Genomic DNA, 17,321 nt, shown 5'->3' on the forward strand with positions numbered 1-17,321 from the left:
GTTCTTCCCTCTCTCCTGACATCACTCTTGATCTGCCAAAGGAAAAGCAGAATCAGGGTGTCCAGGATATAGAAATCAGCCCGTTCTCAGAAAAGGCTTTTTTTCCCCCTATCAAATAGAATAATCCATAGTTCTTATTTACTTTATTTATTTATTTACTGTCTTTTTAGGGCCATACCCATGGCATATGGAGGTTGCCAGGCTATGGGTCTAATCGGAGCTGTAGCCACAGCCACAGTGACGCCAGATCCAAGCCATGTCTGTGACATACACCACAGCTCATGGCAACGCCAGATCCTTAACCCACTGAGCGAGGCCGGGGATCCAACTCAAGTCCTCATGAGTACTAGTCGGGTTCGTTAACCACTGAGCTACAACAGGAACTCCCATAGTTCTTATTTTAACACTCATTAGCATATTTGTTCTATTGTAAAGTAACAGAACTAGTTTATTTTAAAAATGAAACAAAATAAAACGGAATAACTATTAATAGTATAAAGTGATGACCTTAAACACTGACATTATATTTTTGAAAGAAAAAAAAATACAATTATTGATTTGAAGCTGTAACGTTGCCTGGCCTGAGCAGCCAACACAATTAATGTGCACTGCTCCCCCCCGTCAGACCTACGCCACTACCACCAGCAGACTGGGATTCTGACCCTCACTTGCCTGCTAGAGGAGGGCTGTGATGTTTTTCAGGAAATGGAAAGCCTCCTGAGAGGGTATGCGGTTGAGTAAAGGAGAGTACTGAGTGAGAAGTCAGCGGCCTGGGCTTCAGCCCCAAACCACTGCTGCCGGGCTGTATTATCAGGAACAAGACAGGATTTACACAGAAAGCAGCCTCCCTCAGTGACCCTCCTAAACACTGTGTGGGGAGCGTCTTTGAGATAACCTCCAGTTCTGGAGTATTCTAAGACATAGTCAGGTTAGATAAGGAATATAGTTTTAAAACTTGTACTGATGGATAAACGTGGCTCACTCATTTTCCAGCTTAATATAGATTTTTCCAATAACTATTATCCACTGCCCTAAGTGAGAAATATATATACATATGTATATATCTGGATAGATTGGTAGATAGATAGATAGATACAGATTGCTATATTTAAAGATATTGCTATATCTATAACTAAATTTACATCTGTTTAATATCTTTCTCCTCAACAGAAAAATATTAATATTCTCAGCCCATCCATCCATCCAATTTTCTCAACATCTTACAATTTGCAAATTGTATTCCTTATCTCCTCTGCCTGAAATGGATTAATATCTATGCCTGAAAATAACGCTCAAGGAAAGCGATATTTTTCAAGGCGAGTTCCTCAAGGTGACAAAGCTGACAAGAGACAAAGCTGAGGCTGAGTCCAAGTCTAGCGGTCCCAAAATATTTTCCTTGTAACATGGGCTGGGCTCATCCAACTACCCTCCTATTCTTTGTGCAGAGGAATAAAAAAAAAAAAAGAATCATAGCTTTGGAGGCATGGAGCAGCAATAAGCCAGTAGGCTCTTTCCTGCGGTTTTGATGACCCAGAGCCATTTGGATAATTACCAGGCTGAGACTGGTGAGACCCAGCCATTCTTTGGCAACTCAGTAAAACGATGCAGGAGAAACAGTTTCCATTGTCTACTCCCAATTCCCCAATCATGTCAGCAACCAAGCTGGGCTGGTTCAGGTTTTCTCATGGCAATCAGAGTTGATTTCAAGATTTAAAAGCCAAGTTCATGCTAGAGAACAAGCAGCCACACCTTTTCCCTTGTCATTTTATATACTCTGTAAACTCTTTCTATAACTGAGAAATCAGGAAGCTGTAAGGCACCAGGGTGATACTATCACAGAACTAAGGTTGGTGTTTTACAACACACAGGAATTAATCACAGAATCAGAGATATCAACATGCTATAACAGTAATTATGAATAATCACTTTATAGCTCAGACATTGATCATGCTTCATAGCCTCCAGAACTCTTTTATATTTATTATATCATATGGTCATCAAAACAGGTTTGTGAGGGAGGAAAGGTAAACATTTTGCTCCCACTTTATGAATGAGGAAAGTGAGAATGGCCCAGTCTTGGTAAATGGCATCCACCCAGTTGTCTGGAAAGGAAAATTGGAGAGAAGCCTTTCCCTCCACCCCCTTCACTTGTCAAAGCTCATGTATCACCATTTACTGGCCTTTCCTCCTCCCAAGTACGCATCAGATCCATCCACTTCTCTGCATGCCCTCCACTGAAGCTCGAGTCAAACTCCCATGCATCCTTGGCTGCACCTTTGCAGCAATGTCCTCACTGATCGCTCTGTGCTCTTCCCTGCTGTCACTCAGATCTGACCTGGAGTCCTTCTGCGGTGTGGCACTGATGTCAGTGCGAATCCAGACTCAGACTTGACTCCCAGCCTGTGCTCTCCAGCTCATCCTTCTCACCACCACGTCTCTTTCCCTTGCTCCCTTTGCTCTGACCACACTGGACTTTGTTCACCTCTCAAATTCCCACGGTCTCTCTTGCTTCAGGGTCTTCGCGCAAGCCATCCCCTCTGCTGGAATATCTTTCCAGTCACCTCCCCTTCTTGTTCCCATTTCCTTTTGCCATAACGACGTATCTTCCTGACTGATTTTTTTTTTTTTTCTTTTTAGGGCTGCACCTGTGGCATATGGAAGTTCCTGGGCTAGAGGTTGAATCAGAGCTGTAGCTGCCAGCCTACACCACAGCTACAACAACGCCAGATTCAAGCGGCATCTGCAACCTGCACCACAGCTTGAGGTAACACCTGATCCTTTAACCCACATCCTCATGGATACTTGTCAGGTTCTTAACCCACTGAGCCACAAGAGGAACTCCTCCAGTTCTGATTTTAATGTCTCTTTCTCTATGATTTCCCTCCCACAAGACTGGAATCTCTATAGCCTGAGCTTCAGTGTCTGACATGCATATAATAGATGGCATATGTTCTCAGTGAATAAGTGAATGAATTAAGTCTCACCAGAGGTCTTGAGCCCAGGCATTTTCATTATCAGCTGTAGTTTTGCCTCACAAACATCTATTTATGCGGGATAATGTGAATATCACCTCTCTGTTTAAAATTGTCAGGTCACCTGATGGTGCATAAATGAAGTAAAACTTTCTGCCTTTTTTCCTCAGACAGAGCAGCTGTCCTGAATCCTGAGTCCTTTTCTGCCTCACTGAAATTGGCCTATATTTTGGAAAAGAACTGGGTAGTCCCTTTTCCTCTCTCCTGTTAGCCAAGAGCCAGGGTAAAGAAGCCAGCTTTATGGCCATTCCTCAAAGCAAAGTTTCTCTCAGCAAAGGGCCCCCTAAATTGTAAGATCATTCAAAACCCCGAAATTCCTGGGCCATGGATGTTTCCCAACTTACCATGCTACAAAATGTGGGAGTCTGGCATGTCTAGAGGGGTTTATTAGTTGCAGCAGCATCAAGGCATTAAGCCATGGACATTCTGGAGAGCCAGATGGCTAAGCAGGAAGCACCCAGCTCCCGGGCTGTTGCACGTGACAGCAGAGTAGAAGTAGCCAGAGGCTCTGGTTCAAAGCTGTCTATCTAGAAACATCTAAGTCATCAGCCAAAGCAGCCACATAGCAGAATCCAGTCAGAAACCTCTCAGTTTAATCCCGGGCGTCTTACCCTTAGCACTGTGGTTATTTGGGACCAGACAGTTCTTTCTTTGGGGGGGCTGCCCTGTGCACTGTGGGATCTTTAACAGCATGCTTGGTCTCCACCCACTACATACCTAAACCCTAAACCCTCTTCACCCCTCAGACGTGACAACCAAAAGTGTCTCCAAACATTACCAAATCCTCGTGAGAGAAAGGGAGTGAAAATCGCTTCTGATTGGGACCACTGTTTTAACAGCACTTAGCACCCTGGGCAGTTACATCATACTTTCCATCTAATTGTCCTCACCAGTCAAGACAAACCAAGATACACAAACACCAAAAAATATTTTTAATATTTCGTGAGGACTAATGGAAGTATTACGGGTATAGTGTCTAGCCTAGAGCTGGTGCAAGGTAGGTGTTCGCAAAGTACGGCTGAGTGGACACTTTCTTGCCCATGAAAGAAAATCACTGAGAATCCATGCGGAGAAGTGCTGCCCATGGTTGGCTGCTCTGACCTTGTTACTGGGAACCGGCTGCCCCCAGGCCAAGTCGGCAGCAACAGAAACTCCAGAGAGGTGCCTGAGAATACTTGGCCAATGCCAAAGAAAGTTGTAAATGTGATTTATTTTAGAACACAATCAGAGCTCTTCTGGGACATTCTTTCCACATGGTCTCCAGAAAGGATCATTATTCTGTGTGAGGTGTGTGTAGGGGGTGCTGCCCTGGACAGTAGAGAAGCTGTTCCAGAAGGATGCTGAGGTTGGCCCTCACCTGAGAAAGGCAGCAACCTATGCCACACAAAGAAAAGGTGGGGGTGGGGGGTCTCAGAGGAAGTAGAGGTGGGTATAGGTCTCAGTCCTGCTACTCACAGTGTGACCTTTGCAACTTAACCACCTGGAGCTTCACCTTCCTCATTCCAGGGATTCCATTAAGAAGCATATGGAATAATGTATGCAACTCACTAGGCACAGTGCTGGCAAGTAGGACTCACACAGGAAATGTAAGCATGGAAAGTGTCGATCGACTATGACTTCATTTAACTTTTACTAGGATTGTTCCTCTTATCATTATCACTCTCACCATTATTGGCCAGAGTAACTTTATTAACTTTAGATCTGCCACCTTTTGGAGTCAGCAGGGTCAACAGTCTGTATCCTGAATTCAGAAGGCTGGGGAGTAGGCGGGTTGTTTTAGCCCACTTCTGATTGAAAAGGGCTTGAGGTCCATTTCGGGTAAAAATCTGTGTAGTCTCTGGTCCCAGGACATCAAAGTGGCTTTATCTCTCTTGGCAGGTTAGGCTACTAGGAATACTGAACATTTTTCTGTCACACCCATTGCCAAGGGTGCAATTTGGGAAAACAAATAGGGATTTACAGATAGTAACTTTCCTCTTCTTCTATTGATAGCCTGAGATAATTCATGGCTAAGTTTGGACAAATGCAAAAATGTGCATTTAGTTTGAGTTTGGATTCATTCCTCATGAATATTAGTCATCTCAGTCTAAAATGCAAGCACTTCTCTGTTTCAGCAGATGGGAGGATGTACTGTGGAATCATACCGCAGCACAGGGAGACAATGAGAAGGCTGAAATTAAAGTTAAGGATAAGTCTTGGCACAGGGGGACAAAGTATGCATCGCCATGTATTTCCCTACAAAATAAGGCATGTGCTTTTAGGTGTGGCTTACATTCTTGCAAAAATGATGGGATGGGAATGTTTACAAACTAAGTTGCCTGATAATTTAATTCACTGTAGGAATATTTTTTGCACATAACTCTTTATGAAGAATTTCCTTTTACTGAATGCCTCTATCAGATGCTGGCTCAGGATATGTCATGTTGCATTGTCAGTGATAAAAATATGATTCTGGGGCCTTGCTGCCTTCTGTGTCCTCTTCTGCCTGATGACATTCTGCTGCTTCCTGAGGCCACTGTTGGTGGTTCTTAAGAGACCAGTTGTTGGAATAGCTGAGGACCGGGGGTGGGGGTTGGGGTGGAGAGGAGGAGAAAGAAGTGTGAGAGAAATAGGAGGAAAAGGAGAAAAAATGAAATGAAATGGAGGAAAAGAACTGGAATAACAGAACTTCAATTGAACACCTTTTCCACTGTATCACACCAATGAATGGAACTCAACAGAAAAATGCACTTGTTAATTCCTTTGATGAGTTTTATTGGCCACCAACTATATACCAGATACTATGACTGGGGAAAAATTAAACTTTTATGATATGAAGCCAGAATCCATCTAACATTGAATAGAGAATTCTAGTTTCCATATTTTTCTCTGAAAATTTCCATTCATTACCTGATATGTCAGCACACAATAATTTTTGTCTTAAAAGAATTAAAAAAAACTCATACAAGTCTTGAAGGTTCTTTTATATCAAAGAAAGAATGGCATTCATTCACCATATTTCAGTTAATTTATATTAACATTAGAATTCACTAAACACAAGCAAATCCTATGTACTATAGCTAATACTTATTTTTAAATGTTATTGATTATCTAGGGATTTTCATTCACTTCTCAGGAACCAATACAACATCTCAGAAGTATTTCTGGCTGACTAGAGTCACACAGAAAACTTTCTAGAATAAATAAAAATATAGAACTTCAGCTTTGTAAGAGATTCTAGAATCATTTTGTCTGAACAAGCCTCTATTTATGATAAGAAAATGAAGAAAAAGAAAGAAAGAACTATTTCACTCAAGACCTTTTTAAAAAGAACCTCAGACACAACTAAATTTTGTTGAATGCCTTTTATGTACCTGACTTAGTTGCAGACACCTACATTCATATAACCTCTCCTAACCCTCCCTTGGATAATATGAGGCAGACACAATGTTTTGTACTTAACATATGAGGAAAAAGAAGCTCAGAGAGAGTAAATATTTCATCCTGGATCACAGAGTTGATCTCCTGACTTCAAGACAAAAGTTTTACTATGTGTTATTTTACTTAGTAAAGACAGAAGTTTTTTTATTACTGAAATTCTCAAAGTTTCTTGTACATTTAATAAATTATCTTGTATAAAACTACTTTGCTATTTGCCTTTTTATGCTATAGAATTCAAGAGGATTTTCCCATTCATGCAATGTTTTAAGTGAGAAATTAAAATATAAAATGGTATTTATGGTATGTATTTATGATGTTCTCAAGATCTATAAAAAGTGATTGGCTAGATTAATTATGTTTCCTAATTCCTCTTAATAGAATGATTTTTTTTTAGATTGTTAAAAGTAAATTCTGTATAGTAACTACCAAAAAATTGTCAGAGAAGACAGGAGTGAAAACAGGGTCACTTTTATAGTCTATTAAAGGGGAAACTCAAAAGTTTTTATAGCCCAGCTTAGCTCTAACTGGGTGAGTAATTAGGGCACATAACATGGTCTTCCTCTGTAGATGCCTATGTGGAGTCAAGCAACGGTCCCCAGATGACTTGGCCCCCACTGCAAAGTGACTGTCTCAAAATTACTGAAGGCGAATTTTTTAAGTACAGGTTCCTGCTCCCCAACCTCAGAGAATTTTAATTCAGCCAGTTTGGAGTGGCTCAGAAATCTTTATTTTGTTTAATGCTCCCTTTAATGATTCTGTTGTTCAGCCATATACAACCATCAGTAATAAAAACAATATTTTCTTCACACTAGACATTCTGTCCAAAACTGAGCTTTGTCATCTCTTTAGTTGTGGAACCCTGGGCAATCAAGTAAAATTTCTGAGCTTCATGTCCCCTCTCATAAACTGATGGGAAATCAGACCTCAGTGGTCCCTTGACCACCACACAGGCCATGATTTACTTGAGATCATGTGTGTGAAGGGTGTTAAACTCTAAAGTTGCTTATCATATTCTTAACTTTAGTTGACACCAGGGCAAATTTGGAGTAAAAGACAGATTTTTTTTAATTGTTATTTCCCCAATACATTTTTTTTTCTATTGTACAGCATGGTGACCCAGTTACACATACATGTACATATTCTATTTTCTCACATTATCATGCTCCATCCTAAGTGACTAGACATAGTTCCAGTGCTACACAGCAGGATCTCATTGCTAATCCATTCCAAAGGCAATAGTTTGCATCTATTAACCGCTATGGAGAACAACAGGGAGGTACCTGAGAAATATATACATAGAACTACCGTAAGACAGATTTCGAGTGTCTGCTTCATATCAGGAATGTGTCCTTGGTACTTTACCATCTCAACCATCAATTTTTTTTAATCATTTGGATCAGTTGGGTACAGAACTTTCTCCCTGTTGCATCTGTCAGCCTTCCAAGTGCCTCATTACAACCTATTAGCTCTATTTTACCTTTCTTCCATTGCTGACTTTTGAATCTAGTTCTTATGCTCCTTGGATATAATACTTAACTTCGTTATGCCTATATCCATCCCATCCCTTCACTCTGCATCCTGCAAAAAAAAAAGATCAGTCCCTCTCTCAAGAGTTTCCCAGAATCTCATTCTAGCCATAGGTGCTAGGATTCTGGTTTCTTGGAATGGACCATGAGACAACAATTATTTTGCGAGTTAAATGTTGTGTGAGAAAAATGAATCTCTATGATAAGTAACACATCCAAGCTCCACCACTAGTATGTAGCAGCCAGGGACTGTGTAGCCCTGAATCCTAAAATTGTTCTACCCAATAATTTTGTTTTCCAAGGTTTCCAAGAAAATGGAAGCGTAGAAGGAGAAAGGACAAGACAAAGACTTTCATCATTTTTACTGTACCAGACATTTTGTTCTACCTAGGAAGTGGATTGACTTTAGTCTGCCTTTGGGAAGCTACCCCTATTTTGAGGAGTGCTTTTGATGGCTCAGGCCAATACTGCACTCCCATGGCCTATAGGGTCTCTGTTCCTGAAAGGAAAGACCTTCTTTTTTCTGATTACTATCTACATCACAGACCACAGAGTTATCTCAGGATGATTTTTCTGTGCTTACACACCGCTTTACCTAGTTCTTTCTTCAAGTCAACTTCCAGCTGCTCTACTGAAAATAGAGCCTGTTCCAAGCCAAGAAATCTAAAGAAACACCATAAGGGTAACAGGAATCATTTTGTTCCCCTTTATGTCAGTCTTTACATTGGCTGTGTGATTATTTCATTATGTCTGTAACTCACATGTGCCTGTAACCTTATCAACAAAAACTAGGACAGAGCCTGGAATAAAACTCTTGTTCAATGAATAAATGAATGAACGGATGGATGAGTTCTTTAAAGTTTCTATACCAAAGATGTTATAAGGGGAGTTGAGGTTGAAGAACACACTGGAAAACCATTTGTCATTTGAATGCTTGAAAAATTCCATGATTTTCAAGTGTGGTTTATCAGTCATCCAGTCAAACAAAACATATTTTGGAGCACCCATTGTGTAATAAGTTCTCTACTCCATATTAAAGAGGGGTAGAGTTGAGCAAATAAGGTACTTAGAGGGCATATACATCATTTGTTATGAGATTGGATTGCACCTAAAAGTGACCAACCTCAGAAGCAGTACACTAGGTCCCAGAGGACAGGCAGGGGACTAAATAAATAAATAAATAAATAAAGATTTGCAATTAGGATCCTAGTAGGAATAGAAGTCAATATTTACTTGAGCGGCTAGGGAAGGTTTTGTTCTAAGAAAGGACAAGCAAAGGCTTGGTGATAGGAATATGCTTGGCATGCGCCAGGATAAGAAGACCTATCTTGCCTACTAATGGGTTCCGATAGAAAAATAAAATAAAACTGCGAGATACTATTTGGGATATGACTGAGGTGGTGTTATGAAAGATCAGGTTTTTCCCGTTTGTTTTATGCTTTTGTTTTTGTTTTATATGCGAGGCTAAACTCCTAACATTTGGGGCTCAAACTCAATGATTCTCTCCACTAAGGAGATGGCCTCATTGGCTCATCGTTGTGAGAACAAAGCTGAGTTGGCCATATGTAATCCTCCCTATGTTTAAAAGGCCCCATGTTTCTTTCAACTCCTTAAATTTTCAAAGGGGGGGGGAAGCATATTTAGTTGCTTAATATTTCTGTATATCTTAAAGGACCCTTCATATTTATCATCAGAGACACACCAAAGCACATTACAAGTAATGTAAGCCAGCTGGTGTTTTGCAGGCCAAAGCCAATTGATGGTTTAATAGTAAAAACCATCTTTTTGTTAACATTTTTCTGGAGCACATCACCAAAGAATGCATGGCCTCTTTCTGCATTTTTCAGAAAAGAACTCTTATTAGCTTTTTTCTTAGGTTTCCAAATATTCCTAGGAGAAAGACTGATTTGGTTTCTTTTGAGAACTCTTTCAGAGCTGTCTAAACTACCTTCTAAAGATCAATGAAATTATTTTTAATGTGAATTTGTATATTCTCCAAATTTACCCACTTAGATCATGTCTAATAAACTTGTATAACGTTAAGCAAAACCTTCTTGTCTAAGACATAATCTGTGTCTTCTGCGCTGGTCCAAGCACTGGCGATTGAAAAAGTAACTCAGAATAACTATTAGAGATTTGGCACTTTCACTGTTCTCTTCCAACTCAAAACCATGATTTACCACAATTCATGGGTCTCTACATGAAATTTGAGAATGGTTATTGAAATCCAAAAAAGAGGACAAAAGGGTAAATGCTCTGTGCATTTAGCCAGTTACCAACCTGAATACTCCATGTGCCTTCCTAATCCATATATTTATACATAATGTACTGAACATAATTTAAGGCCCACCCCAAAAACTTGGCTCCTCCAGGGAGCCTATTCTATCATATTATCAGACTGTGAGTTGCTGAAAGGCAAGAATTGTGCCTAATTAATCTCTCCATAATCTAGCTTTGTAGGCATCATAGTTACTAGGGTATAGCTTTGAAATGTCATGATGTCTCTCCTGGGTATACTGTGGGAAGTCATTACATGCTTGTGTAAGGAAAGATGAGGAAATAAATAGTTTTTGGTAGAGTTTTTGATTAGATACAGAAATCCACCTTTGGAGCAAGATACTATACAAAAGGAAAAATATCGCTTTCATGGATGGAACAAGTCAACTTTAGTGCATGTGAAAATTTTCCCACCAAAGTTCTTCTGGAGGTAATCCTTAGATTGAAAATCTTGGATATAAGTCTTGCGTCCAGAAGAAATTCGGTGGGAAAATTTTACATGCACTAAACTCAATTATCTAATTTTGTCTTCTCAACAACCCTGAGGAAGTGGTTACTATTCACGTTACAGATCTGTAAACTGAAACTCAAAGTAGTTAAAATGCTGACTTGAGATTCTATCAGAACTCATGAATTTAAATGCTGTACTTTTCATTGCAAGAGGAAAGCTGAAGAGAAATAGAATAAATTACACCATAGAAAGTGTGAAAAACAAAACTCCAAACTATTACCTGCTCCACTATCCTGTACTTAATGCAAGAGAACTGCTTTGATCATAGAAGGCCATAGTATGGTCCTGTCTTAACCTCTGAAGATTTAATTCCCATAGCTTTTCCTTTGAGTAGGGAGGGCCTCCTCAAAGTCAAAGTCATAAACTCCCAGGGGTCCCCCTGCTCCTAGTCACCAGGCATGGCTTTGAGCAGAGAAGATGATATACAAAATACCACTGGCAAAGGAAAAAAAAATATGAGTCACTGAAATGTGATGATTTCCATTGGTACAGCTGGGGAGAGACATGGCTTCTGCCAACATCTACTGACATCTCTTTGTGCCAACCCCCCAAAATAGAAACCCCTGAGAAAAACCAGGAACATCCCTCAGAAACACAAGACGTCTGTCTGGGGTTTAGTTACATGTAAAGATTATACACTGAGCATTTAGGCTTCTGCTGGTTTTGCCCCTGTGCTGAATTTTCACCAAGCCTACTGTCTTTGTGCTTCCCAAGTCATTCAGAAGCCAGCAATGTTCTACACGAGCTCTTTCTATTCTAGAGAAATAAAGCACCACAAGCAGAAAAGTCCATATTTTGGCAAGCAGTGTCATTTGCCATCCTTTAACTTCCCACAGGTTTCGTTTTATTTAAATAATATCCTTCTGGTGAATTGGGACTGTGCAGACCCACCAAAGGCAAAACCCCACGCAGTAAGGATGACTTTGCTAGCTTGTTTGCTATTCCAAGTGACATTTCCTCAGATGTTTGCTGCCCTGCTGTGCAAACATAGTTACGCATGAAATAAAGTAAAAACAAAAAAATTAAACAGCAGTTAGTGGTTGGATGTTATTTCCAGTTTGGAACCACTGACGAGGCTGCTATAGAAAACTCTTCCCTCTGTTATTACAAAATAACAGTTTGTGGATGGTGAAAAGAAAACATAACTGAATTTTCTTTTAACTTCAAATACAGAAGCTAGTGCATCTATCATTACCACCACATTACAATACATTATGGGAGAAGGTCATCGTAACTCTAGAGGGGTTATTTCCATCCACGTCTCTCATCCTCTCAAAATTGTTATACAGGGACCAGGTCGATGCCAAGTGTTCTGCTAAAGAAAACACACTGAATTGAAGCAAGTTAGAGAGAATGAGACAGAACCAAATGGTCAATGCACAGGACCTGAAATCGAAGCAGGTTTTGTTACAGTGCACCCTGATACCACAGGATCAAAAACAGCCCTGTTCTCTTTCATGTGTGCCTTTAGGTCCACTTCTGCATTTCCAAGTAGGCTATTCTTTATCGAAAGACCACAAAGTGGTCCTTGTCAATATCCATGGAGTCAATCTAGAGTTCTCTTTTCTTCATAGAATTTTACTATTGCCTCTTTCCTACTGATAATAATGAGGATGATAGAAAACAACATTAGCAATAAAATAGCTAATACTTATTGAAGATTTACTACATGCCATAGAATATTCTTATTTAAACTATATAAAAGTCCTATGAGGTGGTGGTTAGAGACTTGCTTTGTCTGTTAGTTATGAGTTCAATTGAGATGTCTTTACATGGGACCATTTTGATAGAATGATCTGAGCTATTTAATCACTGTACTCCTCAACTCCAGTCCCTAGTTAGTCCTAAGTCAGTACATGTGGAACAACTGTCCGTAGGAGAGCCGCATATTCCAGAATACTCGGAGGTATGGCGATCATGTCTGTCTACTCTAAGTAGCAAATAAAGACTGTACTAGAACAATAAGTATCCCTAAGCAAAAGAAAGGTCATTACACCAGAATGCCGCTCAAGTTCCCCTTCTGACTTGGCCTCTCATCATCAATGAAAAGTCAAGTTAACATGTTCAAATGAGTGTATCTTCATAATTTTTACTTAACTTACAGATGTGGTTCTTTGATAAAGGATATATGAATGATAATTGCACTGAGTGAAGGACAAGGTTTAAAGAACTCTCTTCTGTAACATTTATTTCCATTTAATAGTTCTGAACAGTTGGAAGACATGACCTTGAGTCAGGGACCTGACTGAACTTGGCATTGCTTTTAAGTGGGCTTCCCCATATCATGGCACTTAGGTGTTCATAGCCATAGAGTTTGACAACATCATTTAGAAAATTTCATAGATTATTTCAGTCTTTAGAGGGAAAAGTGAAAATAATTTTTTTCTTCTCTCTAAAATGAACTAAAAAAAAAAAAAAAGCCAAGGAGTACATGAAATAGAAAGGGAGTATGTCATATTTGATGAGTTTATGGGACACATAATTTAAAACTACAATATATAAAGAAGAGATGTTGAGAAGGATGAAACGAGAGTGATGGTAAGAGAGGACACCAAGAAAAGCCATCTGTCCGTAAGGGTCTTGAGCCAGAGCCATATGAGTGCAGAACCTCCTTATTTTGGATGATACAAGAAGTGTGTGCAGACTCATTGTACGAACCTCTGAATTGAGTTTGCCTCTGTGGAATGGCAGGCAGAATGGGGTTGAATAGCAAATGTGTACCACTTTTGAATAACCAGATGATGGTCGATAAAGAATGGGAATCAAACAGCCTTGAAACTTAAATAAGATTATATTACCCCCTCTTTCTCTTTCACACACACACACACACACACACACACACACACACACACACATTTATACTCTCACACACCTTTATCATACAGAATCATGTAGTTTTATGATAAGCAAACGAACTTTTATTTTCTCCTGCTTTTTTTTTTTTAACCTATAGGTCAATGTTGATGAGCAAGTTTTTGTAGACAGATTCGCAAATTTCTTGTTACCCAGCTATTCAAATTGTTTCCAACTGCAGCTTCTTCTTAGTGGTCCCAGGTCCTCAAAATCTCATTCAGGAAGAAATCTCACTCAAAGATTTCTCACACAAAAACAATAAGAATATGACTGCTACCTATCCACAGTATTAGTAACAAGAAAAATAAAATAAAACTTATCAAATCCATGGAACATATTTTTAATTAAAAACGAGAATTGAACAATATATAAAGAAGGCAGATGAAGAACCACACAGAAAGAGTATGCTGTAAAGAAGCAAATACTGCCCACAACTTTAAAAAATGTAAACGTGGCCTTTATGAGGAAAACCCAACATGGAGAAAGAGGGGATCAATGAATAAGACATTAAAACACCAAAATGGCAAAGCTCAGGAAAGAAGTATAAGAGTAAATAAAATTCACCAGAGGGAAGCAGGAAAAAAAAAAAAACAAAAGACAAATGTTACTAAAAAATTAGGAATAAAAAATGCAGGCTCAAAAACCCTGAACAAAAGAGTGTATGTTTAAAGAGTTTAAAGGATTAATGGAAAAATGACGGATGAAGAATATATATGAATAAGTGCCAATACATGCATAATTGGTGTCCCTGAAGAAAAGTACAAAACAAATGGGGCGGGAGTAAAATATTCAAATATATTTCAGGAAAGCTTTTCTGAAATTTAGAAATACTTCAATCTTCACATTTAATAGGCACATCATATTTCAGGAAAAAAATCAACTGATATCAATATATACTTTAATATGTTAACAGATTTATAGTATATAAAAATAATCCTAGAGACACACTCAACCAAATAATCAAATAATTCTTAAATTGTCAAAAATGAATATTTGACATTCATTTCAGCCATCTAGCTTCTGAATACGTCACCATATCTTTGAGTAATGAAAATGATAGAAACTTCTTTTCCAGCCTTTCTGGTATTATTTATGGTGCAGGTTTGTGAAATGGGATACGCCATTAAGTCACAGTTATGTCATATTTTAACATAGGAGCTAGTAGTGTAAGTGGGGAGAAGTGAGGGGACTCTCTCTCCTGGCATTGATAGCAATTGGTGGCTGGAAGCTCAAGTTTCTGGCACTGATGCTTGAATGAAGTCTAGAAGAAGCAGTGGTGAAAACTGTAGTGTCTAGTATTTGGTAGCAGCAAAATACTGCTATTTATCTTAACTATTTATCTTAATTGTTTCTGTTTACCTTAATTTATTGTTATTTTTGGTCTTCAGGTACAGAGAATTGAGTTAATTATGCTCTTCAGTTTATTTGTTCTATTATAATTAGTTCAAATATGGTAACTCCCTTGTTTTAATTTTGCATTTTTCCCTTTCATCTCCCAAACTTCCCTTTACTCTATAAGCAGCAGTTTTCCCAACCCCTGCTCCCATCTGTAGACAGCCACTGTTATAATTTCTGTAATTATAAATTGTTTATATTTTCTAAATTTTGTATAAACAGAAACACACTATATGTAACCTTTTGACTGATTTTTTTCACAAAGCATAATTATTTTGAAACTAATCCGTGTTGTTGTATGTGTTAATTCATTACATTCATGAACAATAATTCACTACATGATATACTGCAACTTGATTATCCATTAATCTATTGATGGACATTGGATTATTCACTGATTTTAGTTATTAAAATTTAAGTTGCAATGAATGCCTATTTACAAGTCTTTATATGGTCATATTCTTTCAGTTCTCATAGGTTAATACCTAAGGGTGGAATGAGTGAATCATATAGCAGGTATGTAGCTCACGTTTTATCTTATTTTCCATTTTTGTGCTATTTTTATTTACTTATTTTTAATGGTGATGATTTTTTATTTTTTTATTTTATAATTTTTATTTTTTCCATAACATTTTAGAAATGCAAAGCTGTTTACCAGTGGTTGTATCATTACTCATTCTTATTAAGAGTGTATGAGAGTTTCAGTTTCCCTATATTCTAAACAACTCCTGATATAGTCATTCTTTCTAGTTTTAACCATCCTAATAGGCATGTAAAGGTATTTCATTGTGATTTCAATGAACACATATCTAATTATTAAGGATGTTAATAATCCTTTCATTTTCATCATTGGTATTCATATATCTTATCTGTTCAAATCTTTTAACATATGTTTTAAAATTTTAATTATTTTCTTATTATTAGTTTTGAGAATTTTTAAACATATATTCTAGATACAAAATTTTATTGGACATGTGACTGCCAAATATTTTTCCCAGGCTGCAGTCTATCTTTTCAATCTTTGTTTTTCAAAGAACAGAGATTTAAATTTTTCAAGTTATTTATCATATTTTTGTTCATTTTTAGACCATTCTTTCACTGACATATCTAGGAACTCTGTCTAATCCAAGGGTATAAACATTTTCTTTTCTGTTTTCTACTAGAAGGTTTATAGTTTTAGATTTCATATATAGATTTAAAATTTGTCTTAAGCGAATCATTGTATGTGGTGGAAATATGAATTAAAGTTCATTTTGTTTTTTGTATACAGGTACCTAATTAACCCAGCACCATTTGTTTTAAAAAAGAAAGAAACACTATCATTTTTAAATTGAATTGCCTTTGAACTTTTATGAAAAACGAATCATTCATATATGTTATTTATTTCTGGACTCCATTCTGCTCAAATGATCTATTTGTTTATCTTTATGCTAATACCACAGCATGATGCAGCTGGATTAATGCAGCTTTTAATAAATCTTAAAATCAGGCAATGTTATTCTTCCAATTTAGGTTTTTTTTTCAAAGGTTTTCACTGCTCTAGGTCCTTTGGATTTGCTTGAATTTCAGAATCAGCTTGTCAATTTTATAAAAATGTCACTGAGATTTTAATGGGTTTGCCTTGAAATTATAGATTAATTTGGGGAAGGATGACATCTTAATAAATTTGTCTTCTGACTCACCAACAAAGTTTATCATGCTAAATCTATTAATTTAGATCTTAATTTCAATTAGTGGTATTTCCAGATTTTAGTATACATGGCTTTTGTAAGATTTATTTCTTAAGTATTTCGCATTTGTGATTCTTCTGTAAATGGTATTATTTTTAATTTTTATTGTCCATTGCTAGCATATAGAAATGCAACTAATATTTATACTGAGCGTTCGTTTTACAACTTTATTAAACAAACATGTTAGTTTTAGTAGTTGTTTGAGGATTCCATGTGATTTTTTCCAGAGATAATTGTGTTGTCTATAAATAAAAAGGATTTTACTTTTTCTTTCCTAATCTGGATGCCTTTTTTTTTTTTTTTAACTTTATTGTACTGGAAACTTCAACTGAATAGCAAGAATAAGAACAAGTATTCTTACCATATTCTTGATATTACTGAAAGTATGTTGAGCCTTTCCCCATTAAGAATAATGATAGCCACAGGTTTTTCTCAGAGGCCTTTATTAGGTTGAAAAACTTCCATTTTATCACTGTTTGCTGAAAGTGTTTCTATTTGTGTGTCTTTTAAGCAGAAATCTTTGATTTTGTCAAAAGGCGTTTCATTCTTTATGAATGCAGATCTTCATTCAGTAAAC

At 37.6% G+C, this 17,321-nt stretch overlaps 2 long non-coding RNA genes across 3 annotated transcripts in view; one reads left to right on the top strand and one right to left on the bottom strand.

Annotated features, from left to right (window-relative positions):
* Positions 1 to 17,321, bottom strand: part of LOC106509892 — a 479,383-nt gene that overhangs the window by 176,278 nt on the left and 285,784 nt on the right. The window lies entirely within an intron of this gene.
* LOC106509894 overlaps positions 1 to 17,321 on the top strand; it is a 99,806-nt gene that overhangs the window by 47,627 nt on the left and 34,858 nt on the right. The window contains exon 2 of the long non-coding RNA XR_002342975.1: positions 15,483 to 15,530. This is a non-coding gene — a long non-coding RNA (uncharacterized LOC106509894). The remainder of the gene's footprint in view (positions 1 to 15,482; positions 15,531 to 17,321) is intronic.

The sequence above is a fragment of the Sus scrofa genome, chromosome 3, assembly GCF_000003025.6.
Source record: "Sus scrofa isolate TJ Tabasco breed Duroc chromosome 3, Sscrofa11.1, whole genome shotgun sequence".
Taxonomy (NCBI): Eukaryota; Metazoa; Chordata; class Mammalia; order Artiodactyla; family Suidae; genus Sus; species Sus scrofa.